At 43.3% G+C, this 22,239-nt stretch overlaps 1 protein-coding gene across 2 annotated transcripts in view; it reads left to right on the top strand.

Annotated features, from left to right (window-relative positions):
* The first annotated feature begins 2,108 nt into the window (after positions 1-2,108).
* tmem198ab (transmembrane protein 198ab) overlaps positions 2,109-22,239 on the top strand; it is a 26,897-nt gene continuing 6,766 nt past the window's right edge. Inside the window, exon 1 of one of the 2 annotated variants that reach the window (XM_015957999.3) lies at positions 2,109-2,260. The gene's annotated coding sequence lies outside the window, so the exon portion shown is untranslated. Of the gene's footprint in view, positions 2,261-16,098; positions 16,272-22,239 lie in introns of those variants that run through there. The other variant, XM_015958001.3, reaches the window with a different exon arrangement.

Here is a 22,239-nt window from a genome sequence, read left to right as displayed (position 1 = left end):
GGAGCGGTCCAAAAAATGCAGTTGCAGATTCCCACTTTCCCCAAATGTAGAGGAATATCTTCTAAACAGCATTGAATAAGTTTTAGATTTATTAAGGATGAGTTTATTTTGAGTCTGCCAATGCTGCACATTATTAAAATTTGATTGCAGGATCTCGTGCAATTCTAAATCATTTGGCCTTGTGGAATATAAAACTGCATCATCGACATGCGCATGAACAGAACAGGAGGTGCAGCGTAAAGACAAATCATTAATAAAATAGAAAATAGCAAAGGCCCGAGAGGGGAGCCCTGAGGAACTCCTCTGACAACCCCACACATATTAGTTTCATGGATATTAAATGAGACATACTGCGATCGATGGTGAATAAACTAATTGAACCCATGATAATGACAACCTTGAAAGGCCAATGGCATACAGTGTGTCCAGAAGTAAATAATGGTCAACTGTGGGGAATTAGTCACGTAAAAGGGGATAGAGAACATGCTCCGGAAAGAAGCTTTAAGTGAAGGAAAACTTCATTACCCATTAGATTATTGTCAAAGCCCATGTAAATGTCATTAGTGAATTTAAGAAGAGCAGATGTAGTGGAGAAATGTTTTCTAAAACCTGATTGGCAATGGGAAAGTAAATTATACCCAGATAATCAGATAACTGGGTAAAGGTCAATTTCTCAAATAGTTTCACAATAGTATTAGCTAGGTCTATAATTGTTAAGTATTTGAACATGGCTCCCTCACCGATCCACACCAGTGGAATTGTTCTTGATCCAGGTTACAAGTGCGCAGAACAATCCCACCTCACCATCAATCAGATCATGTGAACGCTGCTTGGTGTAATAATGCTAAACATGTCACAAAACTCCCATTGTGGGTGTTTGTTAGTCATTTTGATTACCTTTCATTGTGTCTTTGTTGTCAGAAGAGAAAAACAGGAACCAAAAATACACTTTTTGTTATCACTGTCCCGGTTTCATTAACAGCAGCTCATTATCCCTGATATTTGGGATTTAATTATTATAATAAACATGTCCTAAAATAGACTAGTGCCCAAATTGCTGTGCAAAAATAAAAAAGATCTTAATGATGACCTAAAATGAGCAATCTTTTCTGCAAGCAGTACTCTGTTTCATTGGGTTAAAGGCAGTGAAGGGCCTGTCACGTCATCAGGTCAGTACTCAGACAGCATCTCCTGCTGTCTAACAAGAAAGCAGAAACCTGTTATTTTCATGAGAAAAACTAAAATACTCAAAATTTCCCAACAGTTAGACTGGAAATTTTCTGGAGATGAAGGACACATTAAAATAGTTATTTAAATATCCATCTGTAAAACTAATGTATCTCATACTCCAGTAAACGCGGTGAAAACACTTTTGTGACTAAACAGAACCAACTTGGTATTTAAATGTCTGAACATATTTCAATAGTTAAAAAATGGGGGTTTTGCACAAAGCTTCGGCTTAATATGTTCCTAAAATATAAGAGTAGTCATCGATTATGTATTTGTTTGTGTGGTTCCAACCATGCCTCTACTTGATGGCAGGATTTCTCCACTCTAATAATGATTAAACATATTTGTATGCTGAATCTAACAGCAGTCTCTCCATAGATGTACAGTAGTTTATAGATGTAGATCAGAAGATGACCGCTAGGGGGAGCCACCTGCTCTAACATCAAGTCAGACCAGAGTTCACCGTGAGCTCTCGGGCGGCTGTAGCCTGCTGTCTCCGTCTCCCTGCGCTCTCTGGCCGGACACTAAAGCTCATTAAGCTTTGAATGCAGTGACGTGAACATAATCTCAGTGTGATGGTAAACTATGTGGCAGATTTGATCTCAGGTAATTTAAACCTGCTCCAGCAGGGGGCGCTGCAGACCTTCTTTCATTATCTTTATAATAAAATGCTGCAGTTTGTCTGAACTCGTCATCCTTTACAGCGGAGGCATCCTCCTCCTCCTGCTGCAGCTCCTCCTCCTCCCGACCCACCGGGTCTAGCTCCTCCATCCATCCGAACCACAGCCCAGGTGGTTCTGCAGCTGGTTTTAACCGACTACATGTAACCCGGGTTATTGTTAATCCCAGGTCTGGTTCTGCTCTCCCCTGGCGGGTGAGTGGGAGGGGGGAGGGCCCACCGCCTGCAACCCACTGGAAACGGACCGATCTCCATCCAGATCGAGATGAAGGCGACGAAAACAGTCGGTGTTTTGGGTTCGGTAGCGGCTCTGGGCCCAGAATGGGACGTGTCGGCCTGTCGGGGATGATGGTGAGTTAAACACCTGCTGCAGGTGTCATCCGGGTCTCAGATCAGAGCGGGTTCTGTGTGATGGAGGGTGATGGTTCAGTGCGTCTGACCCGGATGGCCGCATCGGGATTGATCCATCAGTTTATCAGTCTAATCCGAGCTGTGATGAAGTGTGAAATATCCCAGGCGTCCTTGAAGGCGTCTGGAATATACCAGTTGGATCCCAGTTTAACCCCAAAATGATCACCAGTGCAAGAACAAACACGTTTTTGTTTAAGTCAGGTCTGGGTTGTCCTTTAGCCTCAGGCTTGTTGTTTGAAACTATGGTTTTCCTGTTTCTCTTTCTTCTTCTTCTTCTTCTTCTTCTTCTTCTTCTTCTTCTTCTTCTTCTTCTTCTTCTTCTTCTTCTTCTTCCGTACACTTTTTGAACCTTTTCAACTCTTTCAAATTTTTAACTATTTCAACAATTTTATTTCAAAATGTTCAGCTCGTTAAACTCTTTCCGGCCATTACTTTTGGCATTGATATCTTAAAAAATTTTCGAGTTATTAAGCTTTTTCTGTGAACATTTTCCCATTTAAATGAACGGGATTGGTCATTTTTCAGCAAATTTCTATCACTTTTTCTTAACCTAAAACTCTATTGGGTTCCTTTTAACTCATAGACTTCATTCAAAGTTTATCAAACTCACAAGACTTTCCTGTTTAACATATTAAAGAGTCTTTTTGATATGTTTTACGATATTTGTAAAATCGCAGGTAGAAGGTGAGGCACGACTTGAAATTTTCAGAAAAATTCACAAAAGTTATAATGGGGAAAGGTGGTGACCCTCCCTTGCTCCATTTCTGGCGTTGTCCCGAGAGAACCGTAGGTCCGATTGAAATGAGACGCGTGCTGGCTTACAGCTAACGAATATACCTTAATTTTGAGCTATAATTCATGACTGTACTCCAAATATTTTGGTCATACGGTTCATTTGTTTGAAGACAAAATTCTCAATCATACACTTTAATAGCAGAAGCATGTATACAAATTTTAATTCTGTAAATGAATACCTGCAACATTATTTTCACCCTTTTAGTGTAATTGCCATCTCTGAAACGTGGTTCAATAAGAATAAGAGAGTTCATTTCCATATAGATGATTATAATCTTGAATATGTAAACAGGAAAAATAAAACAGGAGGTGGGGTTGCGCTATACATCATAAAACGGTACAGTTTACGGTGAAAAGGCACATGTCGTTAGCCTTGGATGACATAATGGAATGTTTGATGGTGGAAATTCTTAATGAAAAGAAATAAAACATTATTGTAAGTTGTGCATACAGGCCACCCGGTTCGAATATGGACGTCTTTCAAGAAAGGATGGAGAATGTTTTTTCTACAGTGAACAGAAAACCAACATACATATGTGGTGACTTCAGTATTGATTTGTTGAACCCAACAAATGTTTTACACAAGAATCTTTCATCCATTCACACACACACACACGCACGCACACACACACACACACACACACACACACACACACACACACACACACACACACACACTCATTAATTCTGCCCATTTTCATGTTTAAAAGGAAACACAGAATTTTTATTATTTATCAAAAGACAAAAACACCAGAGCTGCACTGAAGTAATGATAAATGATAAATGACCTGCACTTGTATAGCACCTTTCAGAGTCAGAGGACTCCAAAGCGCTTTACACTACAGTGCATAATTCATCCAGTCACACACACATTCACACACTGATGGTGGTGAGCTACGATGTAGCCGCAGCTGCCCCGGGGTACACTGACAGAGGCGAGGTTGCAGAGCACAGGTGCCACCGGTCCCTCTGACCACCACCAGCAGGTAAGGCTGGTTGAGTGTCTTGCCCAAGGACACAACAGCAGCATTCTCTGCGGAGCCAGGATTGAACTTGCAACCTCCCGATTACTGGCCAACCCAGTAAAAGTACTATTGCAGCTCAGTGTTTTGTTCCATCCCAGCTTGGACATCCTCCAGATGAAATCTGGAAGCTTTGAATGAGTTGCTCTATTTGAGTTGAAGCTCTGCAGTTCGTTGCCTTTCAGGGTTCCTCAGTGTGTCAAGATGAGCTTTTGGTTAAATTCACAATATTCAGACTCTTAACTGTTTGTTACATCAGGGCTGATTTTAGTACACACCTTCAAGGAATTACTTTAATTAATCATGTGCTTTCCTATTATTGAAGTAATTTACTATCCTGGGTCTTATTTTAGTTTTCTATTGGACAGTTGTGTGGTCTTTTTGCAGAAGCATGTCTGCTTGTGTCTGTTCGTTTGTTGAAAATGTTTAGAAAGTTGATGCATTTGTAGAAATGGCTCTCAGAGAATTATTTCTAAATATTTACACAAAAACAAACGCCGTGCCAGATGAGATGTAGAACCCTGGTAAAGAGAGAGCATCACAGGTTTGGTGGAGGAACAGGAAAATGCAAAATTCTTGCAGCATCATCGGTGCACACACACCCAAATTAGTTTTATTTTGTAGGAACTATTCCCCAAACTATTCCTCTTATGATGAATTATATAAATGGAAACCGTGTTCCCTCGCCCTGACGTGGGTCACGGGGCCCCCCTCTGGAGCCACGCCTGGAGGTGGGGCACGTTGGCGAGCGCCTGGTGGCCGGGCTTTCACCCATGGAGCCCGGCTGGCACAGCCTGAAGAGGAAACGTGGGTCCCCCTTCCCATGGGCTCACCGCTCATGGGAGGGGCCAAAGGGGTCGGGTGCAGGGTGTGACGGGTGGTAGTCGAGAGCGGGGACCTTGGCGGTCTGATCCTCGGCTACAGAAGCTGGCTCTTGGCACATAGAATGTCACCTCTCTGGTGGGGAAGGAGCCTGAATTGGTGTGTGAGGTTGAGAGGTTTCGACTAGATATAATCGGACTCACCTCAACGCATGGCTCTGGCTCTGGAACTGGTTTCCTTGAGAGGGGTTGGACTTTCTACCACTCTGGAGTTGCTCCCACTGAGAGGCGCCAAGCAGGGGTGGGCATACTAGTTATACCCATCTTGGTGCCTGTATGTTGGGGTTTACCCCGGTGAATGAGAGGGTAGCCTCCCTCTGCCTAAGTGTGGGGGGGGATGGGTTATGACTGTGATCTGTGCTTATGCACCAAACTACAGTTCAGACTACCCACCATTTTTGGAGACCTTGGAGGATGTGCTGGAGAGCGGTCCTTCCGGTGACTCCCTCGTTCTGCCCCAAATGGAGGAGTTTAAGTATCTCGGGGTCTTGTTCACGAGTGAGGGTAAGATAGAGCGTGAGATTGATAGGCGGATCTGTGCTGCATCTGCAGTGATGCGGGCGTCGTACCGGTCTGTCGTGGTGAAGAGAGCTGAGTCAGAAGGCAAAGCTCTCGATTTACCGGTTGATCTACGTTCCTACCCTCACCTATGGTCATGAGCTTTGGGAAGTGACCAAAAGAACGAGATCACGGATACAAGCGGCCAAAATGAGTTTTCTCCGAAGAGTGGCTCGGCTCACCCTTAGAGATAAGGTGAGACGATCGGTCATTCAGGAGGGGCTCGGAGTAGACCCGCTGCTCCTCCACATTGAGAGGAGCCAGTTGAGGTGGCTCGGGCATCTGGTCAGAATGCCTCCTGGATGCCTCCCTGGTGAGGTTTTCCAGGCACGACCAACTGGGAGGAGACCTAAAGGTAGACCCAGGACACGGTGGAGGGACCATGTCTCTCACCTGGCCAGGGAACACCTTGGGATTTCCCCGGAGGAGCTGGCCCAAGTGGCTGGGGAGAGGGAAGTCTGGGCCTCTCGCCTTAGGCTACTGCCCCCGTGACCCGACTCCAGATAAGCGGATGAAAATGGATGGATAGATATTCCACGAGCGACCATTTAAAACGTTTCTGTAGAAGCTGAATGGAACCGGTGCAGAAAGTGACCACGTTCTGCACCCACCTCAGAGCTCTAGAGCCACATTAAAACCTCATTTATAACCTGTCTGAGTTTTCTGGAGACCAGTGAAAAGCATTCTGGGAAATGTAGGTCAGCACTAAGTGAAGCAGAGTGAAGGGGGGTTGAAAGCCATCTTATCACCACAATGACTCTTGATGGGTTTTTGTTTGTGGGGGAAAAAAAAGTTCTGAAGCTTCTGCAGAGCTCCAGCAGCTCTTTGTGTGTGAGTGTTATCAGTGTGGTCATGCAGCACGGCTCGGGCTCCGCAGCCCGCCAGGGAAAGGAAAATGCAACAACACGTCACTTCTGATCCAGACCCGCAGCCTCAGCCTCCTCTCATTTGTCTGATGTGGAGAAGATTGACTTTGCTCTGACAGCTGAGGGCGTCCAGAATCTGAAAGTCAGGCAAAGGAACTTGTCTCCTAGAATTTTTCTTAGGGATGTGTTCAAGTGCAAGATTTCCTGAATAGTCCAAAGCAACAGCGTTTGGTTTAGTTTTCGCCAGCCTGATGTTGTGTCAGTTATCCTTTCTGTTGCATCAATGAAGAGTTTGCTCTCCTGTGTCACAGCTGTTGTTTGGAAGCAGAAACCTGAGAAGCTGCAGGAAGTGTTCTGTCAGTCCTCTACGAGGCGTTCAGGGTCCAGCAGGATAACTCGATTCTAATTAGAGAAGGATAGCTCTGGAGAGCTGCTGGCGGCTGAAGGCCAGATGTTTGTTCAGCTGTTGAAGCTGACAGGTGCAGAGAAGCCGATCCCTGCAAACAGATGGAGACCACAGAAACACGGTGTGAGGGTTCTGGTGCTGGAAACTGTCAGGAGAACTGACTATTTATGTTTGGTCAGATCTGCTGGTAAAGGGTCAGGGTTCCTTAAAGGCAAATATAGAAAAATAAAATGTTGTGGATCATGAGTTTAGAGCTCTTTTTCATTTAGAAGTAACGCACTCTATATTGGGATCAGTGCATCTTCTATTAGTCATCTACAGAGGGTGCAAAATGCCGCAGCCCGTCTTTTAACTGGCACACCAAAGTTTGAACACATTTCCCCTGTTTTAGCTTCTCTTCACTGGCTGCCCATTTCTTTTAGGATTCATTTTTAAATTATTTTGTTTGCTTTTAAATGTCTCCATGGCCTTGCACCTTCTTATCTCTCTGTCCTGTTACAGCCTTACACACCCTCCCGCTCTCTCAGGTCAGCTGATCAGCTGCTCCTGATTGTACCCAGGACTGGGCGTAAACTTAGAGGAGATCGCGTCTTTGCTGTAGCAGCTCCTAAACTGTGGAACGAGCTTCCTTTACAGATAAGACGGGCCAGTTCCTTACCTGTTTTTAAGTCACTCTTGAAAACCCACCTCTTTACCCTTTCTTTTGACACCTTGTGAGATGTTGGTTGCTATTTTTAGTTTAGACTTATTTTAGCTGTTTTGGGGTGTTTCAATGCTGTTTTTATTTAGTTTTTATTCTCATTATTGGGCTGTTTTAATTTTATGTCTCATGTGTTTTATTTATTTCTCTTTGCTGCTTTCTGTTTATTCTATTGTTTTAATGTATTTTCTGTACAGCACTTTGTTCCTGTGCTGGGTGTTTTAAAGTGCTTTATAAATAAATGAACTGAACTGAACTGAACTAGAAGAAACAGAAAGCTGTGTACAGCGTGGTGTAAAGTGTCGACCGTGATCAGAACTTTTCCATCGTAGATGTGCCTGTCGTGTTTCCCACTCAGACGTGTTGTTCGAGTGTGAAGATGCTGATGTGAAACCCTGTGAGTGTTATTATTAACCCTCTATCAGGGTGCTTGTTTCTGACGTGTTCCAGCATGTGAGCATAATTAAAGTTTCAGAGAGTGATCAGCTTCAGGAGGGAGAAGCCAGAAACATAGCTGTGGTTTGGTTCAAACACACAATGAGACAAATCGTCATCCATCAGGCTGCTGTTTACGGTTGTGTTTGGAGTGATGTGGCCCTGATGGCTACTGGTCTGTGGTTCTGTTCTGTGAAAGAATTTATTAATGATTTTACAGTTTTATTGCAGTGGAAACAGATTAACGCTGAATGTTATTTACCAGTGTTGATCGTGATCTAGAACAGTTTCTATAGATACAAAAACAACAACAAAGAGTTAAACAACCATAAATAAATTCTAAATTGGAATGGTTGTTTTGTGTTTTAACTTAGATTTTCTTTGGAGTGCAATATTTCTAACCTCCCATCTGAAACAGGTAACAGAAAATGCTCCTTGTGCTGAATACTATTGGAATGTTTACTGTGTGAAGTGCCTTGAGACGACTCTTGTCGTGATTTGGCGCTATAAATGAACTTGAATTGAATTGAAAATTAAGGAACACGGTGGTTTGAAACAGGAAATAGTGATCTGAGACAGGTTAAGGTGATTTAAGACAGGAAATTGTTCTCTGAGACAGGAAATTGTGATATGAAACAAGAAACAGTGATCTGAGACAGGAAACAGTGATCTGAAACAGGAAATGATTATCTGAGACAGGAAATAATGATCTCAGACAAGTAAAGGTGATTTAAGACAGAAACCAGTGATCTGAGACAGGAAATAGTGATCTGAGACAGGAAATAGTGATTTGAGACAGGAAACTGTGATCTGAGACAGGAAACAGTTATCTGAGACAGGAAATAGTGATTGGACAGGAAATATTGGTATGAGACAGGTAAAGGTGATTTAACACAGGTAATAGTGCTTTGAGGCAGGAAACACTGATCTGAGACATGAAACGATTATCTGAGACAGGAAACAGTGATCTGAGACAGGAAACAATTATCTGAGAGAGGAATCATGTATCTGAGACAGGAAACAGTGATCTGAGACAGGAAACGATTATCTGAGAGAGGAAACAAGTAGCTGAGACAGGAAACAGTGATCTGAGACAGGAAACGATTATCTGATATAGGAAATGGTTATCTGCAACAGAAAATAGTGATCTGAGACAGGAAACAGTGAACTGAGAGAGAAAACAGTGATCTGAAACAGGAAATAGTGATATGAGACAGTAAATAGTCATCTGAGACAGTTAATAGTGATCTGAGACAGGAAACAGTGATCTGAGACAGAAAATGGTGATCTGAGACAGTAAATAGTCATCTGAGACAGGAAACAGTGATCTGAGACAGAAAACGGTGATCTGAAACAGGAAATAGTCATCTGAGAAAGGTAATAGTGATCTGAGACAGGAAACAGTGATCTGAGACAGAAAACGGTGTTCTGAGACAGTAAATAGTCATCTGAGACAGGAAACAGTGATCTGAGACAGAAAACAGTGATCTGAAACAGGAAATAGGGATCTGAGACAGGAAATAGTGATCTGAGCCAGGAAACAGTGAACTGAGACAGGAAAAAATTATCTGAGACAGGAAACAGTGATCTGAGAAAGGAAACGGTGATCTGAAACAGAAAATAGTGATCTGAGACAGGAAACGGTGATCTGAAACAGAAAATAGTGATCTGAGACAGTAAATAGTCATCTGAGACAGGAAACAGTGATCTGAGACAGAAAACGGTGATCTGAAACAGGAAATAGTGATCTGAGACAGATAATAGTGATCTGAGACAGTAAATAGTCATCTGAGACAGATAATAGTGATCTGAGACAGGAAATAGTGATCTGAGACAGGAAATAGTGATCTGAGACAGGTAACAGTGAACCGAGACAGGAAACAATTATCTGAGACAGGAAACAATTATTTGAGACAGTAAACGATTATCTGATATAGGAAATGGTTATCTGCAACAGAAAATAGTGATCTGAGACAGATAATAGTGATCTGAGACAGGAAACAATGATCTGAGACAGGAAACGATTATCTGATATAGGAAATGGTTATCTGCAACAGAAAATAGTGATCTGAGACAGTAAATATTGATCTGAGACAGGTAATAGTGAAATGAGACAGAAAACGGTGACCTGAAACAGGAAATAGTCATCTGAGACAGGTAATAGTGATCTGAGACAGGAAACAGTGATCTGAGACAGAAAATAGTGATCTGAGACAGTAAATAGTGATCTGAGACAGATAATAGTCATCTGAGACCGGAAACAGTGATCTGAGACAGGTAACAGTGAACCGAGACAGGAAACAATTATCTGAGACAGGAAACGGTGATCTGAAACAGAAAATAGTGATCTGAGACAGTAAATAGTGATCTGAGACAGGAAATAGTAATGTGAGACAGTAAATAGTCATCTGAGACAGATAATAGTCATCTGAGACCGGAAACAGTGATCTGAGACAGGTAACAGTGAACCGAGACAGGAAACAATTATCTGAGACAGGAAACAATGATCTGAGACAGGAAACGATTATCTGATATAGGAAATGGTTATCTGCAACAAAAAATAGTGATCTGAGACAGGTAATAGTGAAATGAGACAGGAAACGGTGATCTGAGACAGGAAATAATGATGTGAGACAGTAAATAGTCATCTGAGTCAGGAAATAGTCATCTGAGTCAGGAAATAGTCATCTGAGACAGGATACAGTGAATTGGGACAGGAAATAGTGATCTGAGACAGGAAACAGTGAATTGGGACAGGAAATAGTGATCTGAGATAGGAAATAGTGATCTGAGACAGATAATAGTGATCTGAGACAGGAAACAATGATCTGAGACAGGAAACGATTATCTGATATAGGAAATGGTTATCTGCAACAGAAAATAGTGATCTGAGACAGTAAATATTGATCTGAGACAGGTAATAGTGAAATGAGACAGAAAACGGTGATCTGAAACAGGAAATAGTCATCTGAGACAGGTAATAGTGATCTGAGACAGGAAACAGTGATCTGAGACAGAAAACGGTGATCTGAGACAGTAAATAGTCATCTGAGACAGGAAACAGTGATCTGAGACAGAAAACGGTGATCTGAAACAGGAAATAGTGATCTGAGACAGATAATAGTGATCTGAGACAGGAAATAGTGATCTGAGACAGGAAACAGTGAACTGAGACAGGAAACAGTGAACTGAGACAGGAAACAGTGATCTGAGACAGGAAACGGTGATCTGAAACAGAAAATAGTGATCTGAGACAGTAAATAGTGATCTGAGACAGGAAATAGTAATGTGAGACAGTAAATAGTCATCTGAGACAGATAATAGTCATCTGAGACCGGAAACAGTGATCTGAGACACGTAACAGTGAACCGAGACAGGAAACAATTATCTGAGACAGGAAACGGTGATCTGAAACAGAAAATAGTGATCTGAGACAGTAAATAGTGATCTGAGACAGGAAATAGTAATGTGAGACAGTAAATAGTCATCTGAGACAGATAATAGTCATCTGAGACCGGAAACAGTGATCTGAGACAGGTAACAGTGAACCGAGACAGGAAACAATTATCTGAGACAGGAAACAATGATCTGAGACAGGAAACGATTATCTGATATAGGAAATGGTTATCTGCAACAGAAAATAGTGATCTGAGACAGTAAATATTGATCTGAGACAGGTAATAGTGAAATGAGACAGGAAACGGTGATCTGAGACAGGAAATAATGATGTGAGACAGTAAATAGTCATCTGAGTCAGGAAATAGTCATCTGAGACAGGATACAGTGAATTGGGACAGGAAATAGTGATCTGAGACAGGAAACAGTGAATTGGGACAGGAAATAGTGATCTGAGATAGGAAATAGTGAACTGAGACAGAAAATGATTATCTGAGATGGGAAACAGTGATCTAAATCAGATGTCCATTCTCACAAGCTGTAGAATTTGAAGCATCAGAGAGAGAAAATATGTTTATTCAAGGTGGATGTTGAATAAAACATGTTCATATGAAGCCGATAACACATCAGATTTATTTCTACAGGACTCTGTAGCAGCAGATCCGATGACGGTTGGAAGTCTTCTGGTTTCTGTTGTTTAAAGTTGATTTTGACAGAAAGTGTTTATTCAGAACTCATCTGACCTCGCCTCAAGCTCCCAGCGTTCAGTCCATTTATTATTTTATAGAACCACTCAGATGCCAGGAGGTGAGAGCTCAGATGTCAAAACCAGTTTGTCTCATAGACTTCTAATAATCTCAGAAAAGCGATTAATAATAGGAACCTTTCACATGTAAAATCAGCCAATAAAGGAGGTTTTAACCAATGACTTGGTAAGTTTAACTGGATCATTATGGTTCTGTTCCTCGGTTTCAGCAGCAGACCTTTATTCATGCTGAGATCTAAATTTATGCAGCCGTGTGTCGCTGACTCTCCTCTGGAGGTAAACTCGCTCCATAACTAAGATCTCAGTCTCCTCCAACTCCATCAGCAAACTTACCACATTTTGCCCAACAGCAGGAAGTGACATCATCCTCAGCAGCAGCTTTTGTAAACGGAGTGGCTCATTCACTCCCATCATTGTGTAACAAGCTCAGTGAGCGTCTGAGGAGGCGTGAGAACGCCTCGGCGCTCTGATCTTCACCGAGTCACGCTGCTGTTTGTGGGTGAGAGCTGAAAATAATCTACATGTTCTATAAAACCGGTCCTGAGCCGTGAATCACCTCCTCGGAGAAGGAGAAGTTTAGAGGACTTAGTCCAGACAATTTCATCTAGTCAAGTCTGATTGTTGGATCTTCTGACTCTGACATGGAGTCATGCAGGAATAATAATAATCTGTTAAACTTTAAATTGTCAGGAAACGACCAAAATCTGCCTTGTTTTCAAAATGAAGGTTTGTTTTATTTAATTCAAGGCCTAAATATCGTCTCCGTCCTGGAGCAGGTGCAGCTTTTCCTCATTTTGGATCTGCAGGTTGATTCATTATTTTCAGATGCTTCGTTTTATTTTTGGCTCCTGGGTTTTTATTTACACTGAACCTACATGCGTGTAGATAAACGAACACACGTTGGTGAATAAAATGTGCTGATGTCGGGGTTAACTGGTGTCCCTGTTGTTGGAACATTGGGAGTTTGGAAAGGGAAAGGTGTCGTCCTTTCACTGAAGTCTGATTTCATCCTGATGAGTCTCACTTTAACAGCTGGTTAAAGTTGTGTATCTTGTCCAGTGTGTACATCTAATATCATTAGGATGGTGATTCGCTGAGATCCGTTTGGACGTTCATAGTTTTAATGTCATTCTGACTTCCCATTTGGGAATGGCAGGCATTCCAGGGACAGCTCCAGTGAATGGGAAGGGGGGATAATCCTGTCCATTTTCTTTTCAAAGGCTGAAGCGGTTTTGCCCTCTTGTCCCTCTGTTTTGTCCTCCTAATTTTTTATGCAATCCTGCCATTTTGTCCGTCTGTCCTATGTCTAAATACGTTTTGCTTTCCCTTTCTGCAGTTTTGTCCCCCTTTCCTGGTGTTTTGTCCCCCCATCCTGTGTTTGAAGCACCTTTGTCCTTGCATCCTGATGTTTTGTCCTCCCATTTTTGGTGTTTTGTCCCCTTGTCCTGTGTCTGAAGCATGTTTGTCCTCCCATCCTCTTTTTTTTGTCCCACATCCTGGAGTTTTGTCCCCACATCCTGCAGTTTTGTCCCCCTTTGTTTCTGGAGTCCTTGCATCTAGTTGTTTTGTCCTTGCATCCTGATGATTGTTTCCTCCTGTCCAGTGTCTGTATCAGTTTTGTCCCCACATCCTGGCGTTTTGTCCCCACATCCTGGTGTTTTGGCCTCACATCCTGGTGTTTTGTCCCCACATCCTGGCGTTTTGTACCCACATCCTGGTGTTTTGGCCTCACATCCTGGTGTTTTGGCCTCACATCCTGGTGTTTTGTCCCCACATCCTGGTGTTTTGTCCTCCTGTCCTTCAGTTTTGTCTCCCCTTCCTGTGTCTGAGGCACTGTTGTCCTTGCATCTACTTGTTTTGTCCTTGCATCCTTATGTTTTGTCCTCCCATTTTTGGCGTTTTGTCCCCTTGTCCTGTGTCTGAAGCATGTTTGTCCTCACATCCTGGTGTTTTGTCCCCACATCCTGGTGTTTTGTCCTCACATCCTGGTGTTTTGTCCTCACATCCTGGTGTTTTGTCCTCACATCCTGGTGTTTTGTCCTCACATCCTGGTGTTTTGTCCTCACATCCTGGTGTTTTGTCCTCACATCCTGGTGTTTTGTCCGCACATCCTCTTTTTTGTCCCCACATCCTGGTGTTTTGTCCTCACATCCTCTTTTTTGTCCCCACATCCTGGTGTTTTGTCCTCACATCCTGGTGTTTTGTCCTCACATCCTGGTGTTTTGTCCCCACATCCTGGTGTTTTGTCCTCACATCCTCTTTTTTGTCCCCACATCCTGGTGTTTTGTCCTCACATCCTCTTTTTTGTCCCCACATCCTGGTGTTTTGTCCTCACATCCTGGTGTTTTGTCCTCACATCCTGGTGTTTTGTCCTCACATCCTGGTGTTTTGTCCTCACATCCTGGTGTTTTGTCCTCACATCCTGGTGTTTTGTCCTCACATCCTCTTTTTTGTCCCCACATCCTGGTGTTTTGTCCTCACATCCTGGTGTTTTGTCCTCACATCCTGGTGTTTTGTCCTCACATCCTGGTGTTTTGTCCTCACATCCTCTTTTTTGTCCCCACATCCTGGTGTTTTGTCCTCACATCCTCTTTTTTGTCCCCACATCCTGGTGTTTTGTCCTCACACTCTGGTGTTTTGTCCTCACATCCTGGTGTTTTGTCCTCACATCCTGCAGTTTTGTCCCCCTTTGTTTCTGGAGTCCTTGCATCTAGTTGTTTTGTCCTTGCATCCTGATGATTGTTTCCTCCTGTCCAGTGTCTGTATCAGTTTTGTCCCCACATCCTGGCGTTTTGTCCCCACATCCTGGTGTTTTGGCCTCACATCCTGGTGTTTTGTCCCCACATCCTGGCGTTTTGTACCCACATCCTGGTGTTTTGGCCTCACATCCTGGTGTTTTGGCCTCACATCCTGGTGTTTTGTCCCCACATCCTGGTGTTTTGTCCTCCTGTCCTTCAGTTTTGTCTCCCCTTCCTGTGTCTGAGGCACTGTTGTCCTTGCATCTACTTGTTTTGTCCTTGCATCCTTATGTTTTGTCCTCCCATTTTTGGCGTTTTGTCCCCTTGTCCTGTGTTTGAAGCATGTTTGTCCTCACATCCTGGTGTTTTGTCCCCACATCCTGGTGTTTTGTCCTCACATCCTGGTGTTTTGTCCTCACATCCTGGTGTTTTGTCCTCACATCCTGGTGTTTTGTCCGCACATCCTCTTTTTTGTCCCCACATCCTGGTGTTTTGTCCTCACATCCTCTTTTTTGTCCCCACATCCTGGTGTTTTGTCCTCACATCCTGGTGTTTTGTCCTCACATCCTGGTGTTTTGTCCTCACATCCTGGTGTTTTGTCCTCACATCCTCTTTTTTGTCCCCACATCCTGGTGTTTTGTCCTCACATCCTCTTTTTTGTCCCCACATCCTGGTGTTTTGTCCTCACACTCTGGTGTTTTGTCCTCACATCCTGGTGTTTTGTCCTCACATCCTGGTGTTTTGTCCTCACATCCTGGTGTTTTGTCCTCACATCCTCTTTTTTGTACCCACATCCTGGTGTTTTGTCCTCACATCCTGGTGTTTTGTCCTCACATCCTCTTTTTTGTACCCACATCCTGGTGTTTTGTCCTCCTGTCCTTCAGTTTTGTCTCCCCTTCCTGTGTCTGAGGCACTTTATACCTTGCATCCTGATGTTTTGTCCCCTTGTCCTGTGTATGAAGCACTTTGTCCTCCCATCCTGGCATTTTGTCCTGCCCATGTGTCCTGTTCTGTCAGAGACATGCAGTGCCCCTGGTCACATCCTGGTCACGTTTTTGTCTCCACCCCTGGCTGGTATTGATGGACTTGTCCAGAACAGAGAGCAGGTTTATCGGCAGGCCGATTGATGCCAGCGAGCGTCTCTGTATCTGTGTTAGCTGTCCCGGAAGCTGACACGTAGAGCGATGACACACTCTGTCCTCCTGTGTGAGCGGTGGGATGCTGGCAGCTCGTCTCTGGCCTCTCGCCCACCAGCCTGTTACCTCCTGAATGACTCGGAGACACGAAGAGCTCTGTCTTCATCACTAGTCTCTCATCAACAACACGCCAGCATTCAGGCGCAGCGAGGAGGAAGGAGAGCATGTGACAGCCTCGGTCCCGTTCCTCAGGTCAGAATTCTTGTTTCTGGTTTAAACAGAACCGGTCTGTTTAGCATTAGCATTGATTTAAATCTCCTAGACTTGTGTCTTATTCAGGAAATCGAGACTTTATTCTGAAGCCTAGAAAGATCTCACACATAAACAATTCATTTTCGCATGTCGGATTATTATTTTATGGTCTCTAACTCCTTAAATCTTCCAGAACATCCTCAGAGTCCTGTTCCCATGCTGCACCTGTTCTAAACACGCTGCTGCTATGATTCATTAGAATGGCTAGAGTGATGTTTTTATGTGGTCGTTGTGTAATGGTGTGCTGAGAAGGCCTCATTCATCCTCTTCCTGCTCAGATTGAGAGGAATTAAAAGAACAAGACCTTTAAAGTCGTCGTCATCGTCGTCTTCCTCCGCTTATCCAGGTCCGGGTCACGGGGGCAGCATCCCATCTAGGGAACTCCAGACCGTCCTCTCCCCAGCCACCTCCACCAGCTCCTCCGGCAGGACCCCAAGGCGTTCCCGGACCAGATTGGAGATGTAACCTCTCCAACGTGCCCTTAGTCGACCCGGGGGCCTCCTGCCAGCAGGACATGCCCGAAACACCTCCCCAGGGAGGCGTCCAGGAGGCATCCTGACCAGATGCCCAAACCACCTCAACTGACTCCTCTCGATCCGGAGGAGCAGCGGTTCTACTCTGAGTCCCTCCCGAATGTCCGAGCTCCTCACCCTATCCCAAAGGCTGAGCCCGGCCACCCTACGGAGGAAACTCATTTCGGCCGCTTGCATCCGCGATCTCGTTCTTTCGGTCATGACCCAAAGCTCATGACCATAGGTGAGGATTGGGACGTAGATCGACCGGTAAATCAAGAGCCTGGCTTTCTGGCTCAGCTCCCTCTTCACCACGACAGATCGGCTCAGCGTCCGCATCACTGCAGACGCCGAACCAATCCACCTGTCGATCTCCTGATCCCTCCTACCCTCACTCGTGAACAAGACCCCGAGATACTTAAACTCCTCCACTTGAGGTAGGACCTCTCTCCCGACCCCGAGTTGGCAAGCCACCCTTTTCTGGTCTCTTTTTCTAAAATGGTTTAATATTTTCAAATATTATTCTTTTCTTTCTTTAAAACAGAAATCTAGAAATCAGAATTTCGTGAAATAAAAAAACTTCCACGGACAGAGAGGTATGCGTCTTTTTCACTTTCAAGTTTGTTTTGCTGATTTGAAGACTTGAAAACACACAAATAAACAATCTAAACAACAAAAAGTACAATTAATGAAAAGCCTTAAATCTTTGGGATTTTCTTGGAATTAGAAAGCTGATAAATGTTGGTTAAACAGCAACAAATGTGTTCTCTTGTTTTCATGAATTTTGCTTACAGTAATATTTTATTTATTTAAAACACAAAATTTTAAAACACATGTTTAAATTTATTTTAAATTTAATTATTTTTAAATAATCATTCTTCTTCCGGCTCTTGACGGGTGCAGACGCTTTTTTTTCCTCCTCTCCTCCATATCTTATCCTCAAGGCCTTTGTCTGTCTCTGTGTGCTGGGTGCACGGCTGCTTCTGCATTTTTCTGGAAACTGGATACTGAAATACACTTAAATGGATCTCGTCAGTTGGTCTTTCAACGCAATCGATAAAATTTTTTCAACGATGAGAACTGGAGAAGGAGCTCCCAGATTTCCTGCCGGGACAGACCCAGTTGGACACATCATGGACTCCTGGAAACATTGGAACTTGGTCTGTCTTTCTCAGCTGTCTGTGGAGGACTCTGAAGACGTGTGGATATTCGTGGTGTTGGTGTCGGGTTTCCTGCTCATTGGCCTTGGAGGCTACCTGGCTTACCGGAAAATTAACGAGCTGTTGAGGAATATTGGCCTGATCCGAGAGCTCAGAGATGGATTGCACCGCGCTGTGAATTCACAAACTCAAATAATTGTCGAGATGAATCATAAGCTTGGGACTTTGGCAGAGATTCATTCTTTGGCACAAAAGATGGATGCCATCAAGGAGAGAGTGGACGAATCAGCACAGATTGGGATAGATTAACGTCCATTATTGGGATTTTGAGAGTTTGAGGACCAACAAACTGTAAGACAGAGAGGAAATTATCTCTGTCTGACCCCAAAACAACTTCTAATCGGAATCTGGCGCTCTTGAGCCAGCAAGGCTCCAACAAAAACTCCCCCCTCAGAAGATATGTGGAATGTGCCGTCGCTATGGCAACTCAACTCGGTCTCCTTTCCCAGCCTGGGCGGGACAGCGGGAAGGCTGCCGAAGCACCCAGGGTCACTGCAACCCTCCAACTCTCAATGCTCCTCCCCCTATCCACACTGAGGTGACGTGCGCTGCTTATCTTGGCTGCAGGAACTGAAGTAGGGATAGTCCCAACCCACCGCCCCACCTAGTGGACACTTGTGTTGTCTGAAGTCTGTTGCATATCTATCTGAGATGTTTTATTTGCAGAGCAAAGCTGCCCTCCTGGTGGAGGGTAACTCTGAAGTGCCTTTTTTTCCCTCCACCTGAACCAATCCTCATGTAACCCTCTTATCTCTATTAAGGTAGCGCGACTCAGCGTTGCGAACGACCACAGTCACCAATTCTTGTCATGTGTCTTGCCCATGTATGTCTGATCTCTGAATTGTGTGTACTGAAACTCTAATTTCCCTCTGGGATTAATAAAGTATCTTTGATTGATTGAAATAACATGGTCTTTCTGCATTTCACTCAAAATCCTTCCCTAAATCTTATTTTATCCACAGCTGAGTTTGAATTTCCCGCTCCTCGTTTCTTGTTTTTGAAATAATACATTTTCTGGGATTATTTGTGTTCTGGTTCTGAGTCAGAACATCTTGACTGCCTGATCTGGACACGGAGGAGGAGCTTCTGGGATGGAGGTGGGTTAGGAGGAGTCAGGAGTGATGGGTTTGTTTTAATATTTTGGATTATAAACAAAATCATTCTTTGTTTTTTCTGTTTGTTTAAACCCAGTTGCACATTTAGTCACTCCTACTGGTTTCTAACCCACCTTCAGCTCTGCAAAAAGAGCAGCTCAGAAACTATCCAGAACCACTTTGACAGGACCTTTTCAAACATTCACCCTCTACCTGGTGAGGTCAGCTCAGACACATCTGCATCATTTTGGGCTCCATCTCATATCAGATAGTGTTTTTTTTCTAGTAAAATTCATGTTTAATTTAATGTTTTTCATTAATAAATTAGAATAGGATCTGGCCTTCTAAAGGCAATTTCTGATATTCTTTGTGTTTTCTGGCTTTTTACTTTGTGATTAAACTTATTGTAAGGACCCGTTTAGTTCCTTGACACGACTCTGTGACTGACTTTGACGGGTCCAGCTGAGGTTCTGGATCAGTCCTGACCTTGCCTCCTGACAGGAAGCTGCGCTGACGTCAACTCGGCAGCAGCAGGTCCGTGGACTCACTCGTCCTGTTTGTAGCCATCCGTCAGGCTGTGGCATCAGTCCTAACTCACACACACACACACACACACACACACACACACACACACACACACACACACACACACTCAATCTGTTCAGTGACACATCAACAGCTGATTGTTTCCGTTGAGTTGTAGTTTTTTTTTCTTATTAACCATCTTAAAATCTTCTGAGTGTGATGAGGGGAGTGGTGGTTTGATTCCAGCTTTCACACTATGTGGTGACGTACCCTGGAGCAAGGCTCAAACACACTGTAGGCCCCATATCTATTTTCCAGGTCTCTCTCTCTCTCTCTCTCTGTGTGTGTGTGTGTGTGTGTGTGTGTGTATGTGCGTGTGTGTGTGTGTGTGTGTGTGTGTGTGTGTGTGTGTGTGTGTGTGTGTGTGTGTGTGTGTGTGTGTGTGTGTGTGTGTGTGTGTGTGTGTGTGTGTGTGTGTGTGTGTGTGTGTGAATGGATGAAAGTTTTTTGTGTACAAGAATAAATATTTTACTGACCAATGTTTAGATTACGTTTGTAAGAAGAGAAAGTACTTAGAATTAGGAATGTCCCGATACAACTTTTTTCTCTTCTGATACGATATCGATATTGCAGCCTTCAGTATTGACCGATACGATATCAGCATTAATCACGCATACTTTTACCTATTTCATAGTGTGGAATGAAAGGCTTGATCAAGTGATGTTACTCAAACTGAAAACAAAAGCCAGCAACTGTAAGTTTAACAAACTAACCAATTTTTATTAACCTTTGGCTGCATAAATGTGAACAGCTGAAGTTAGGGACAAGGAAAAGAAACAAAATTGTTCACCGACCAACTGCTACAAGTTGAGTGTCTGAAGTTTAAATTTCACACGCTGTAAAAATCCTCATGCAATGTTTTGTGATCTAGTTTCAAATGCATGATGAGGTTGGACTTATTCATCTTCCCCGGTTCTGTTTCACCACAGGAAACTTGTGCATGACAAGTGCTGCACCGAGCCTCTTTTTCTGACTTTATAATCCGACGATATAATCTGATACAGTGTTTTTGGGCTGATATCTTTAAAAAACCGCAGTTTAGAACTAGAGTAAAAAGTTTGGCTCTATAGTTTATGGAACCACACTGTGGAATAACTAAAGCTGCAGGGTCAATAAGCATTCTTAGCAAATGCATTAAATTACTCTTTTTTTTTTACAGATTAAATAGGAAATATTATCAGTTGCACCACTGAAATAACTTGTCGTGTTTGTTAGGTCTGTTATTTATTTTCTTGATGTTATTTTTTTATTTTACTCCTCATCTTAGGAAATGGCCAGTTTCTCTTCTGCCTCCTTTCATTTTACTATTGAACTGAATTGTTATGTTCAAGTTTTTTACATCGATTACATATAAAGAAAATAATCTGAGTAAAGCATCTAAAGTGATAGATGAACTAATCTGAAAGTTCAACAAATAGGCTAACTGACATGCCTGTTTATTATTCTGTTAAAAATGTCAGAAAGCCCAATCTGATCATGTTTAGGATCACACACTCGATCCGCAACATTGACATCAGCAAAGTGCTCACCCACACGACGCCACACATGCCATCTGCCCTGAACAATGTAAACCGAGATTCATCTGTGAAGAGAACACCTCTCCATTGTGCCAGACACCATCAAATGTGAGCATTTGCCCACTCAGGTCTGTTACTGCGACAAACTGGAGTCAGGTCAAGACCCCGATGAGGACGATGAGCATGTAGTTGAGCTTTTCTGAGACGTTTTCTGACAATTTGTGCAGAAATTGCTTGGTTATGCAAACCAATTGTTTCAGCAGCTGTCTGAGTGGCTGGTCTCAGACGATCTTGGAGGTGAACCCGCTGGATGTGGAGGTCCTGGGCTGGTGTGGTTACACGTCGTCTGCGGTTGTGAGGCCGGTTGGATGTATTGCCATATTCTCTGAAACGCCTTTGGAGACGGCTTATGGTGGAGAAATGAACATTCAATGCACGAGAAACAGATCTGGTTGACATTCCTGCTGCCAGCATGCCAAGTGCACGTTCCCTCAATGCTTGTGGCATCTGTGGCATTTTGCTGTGAGACAAAACTGCACATTCCAGGGTGGCCTTTTATTGTGGGCAGCATAAGGTACACCTGTGCACTACTCATGATGTCGGATCAGCATCTTGATGTGGCACACCTGTGAGGTGGGATGGATTATCTCAGCAAAGCAGAAGTGCTCACTGTCACACATTTGACTGATTTGTGAACAATGTTTGAGAGAAATGATAATATTGTGAATCTGGAATGAATTTTAGATCTTTAAGTCCATCTCGTGAAAAATCGGAGCAAAAACAAAGGTGTTGCGTTTATATTTTTGTTGAGAGTATATATATTATTGCCTTATTCAGATTTGACCTTTAACCTCTGTGTGAGTAGGATGTACGTTTCCATGTTCTAACTGACTGTTTATTTAAATCTGCATGGTTAAATTCACAGGGTTTAAGATGTTTTCTTCAGTGGAGCTTGCAGAGCGACATCATACAGTTTTAAT

The sequence above is a fragment of the Nothobranchius furzeri genome, chromosome 3 (genome assembly GCF_043380555.1).
Source record: "Nothobranchius furzeri strain GRZ-AD chromosome 3, NfurGRZ-RIMD1, whole genome shotgun sequence".
In the NCBI taxonomy this organism is placed as follows: Eukaryota; Metazoa; Chordata; class Actinopteri; order Cyprinodontiformes; family Nothobranchiidae; genus Nothobranchius; species Nothobranchius furzeri.
The sequence above is the reverse complement of the archived record's forward strand: the minus strand, read 5'-3'. Positions and strand labels throughout refer to the sequence as shown.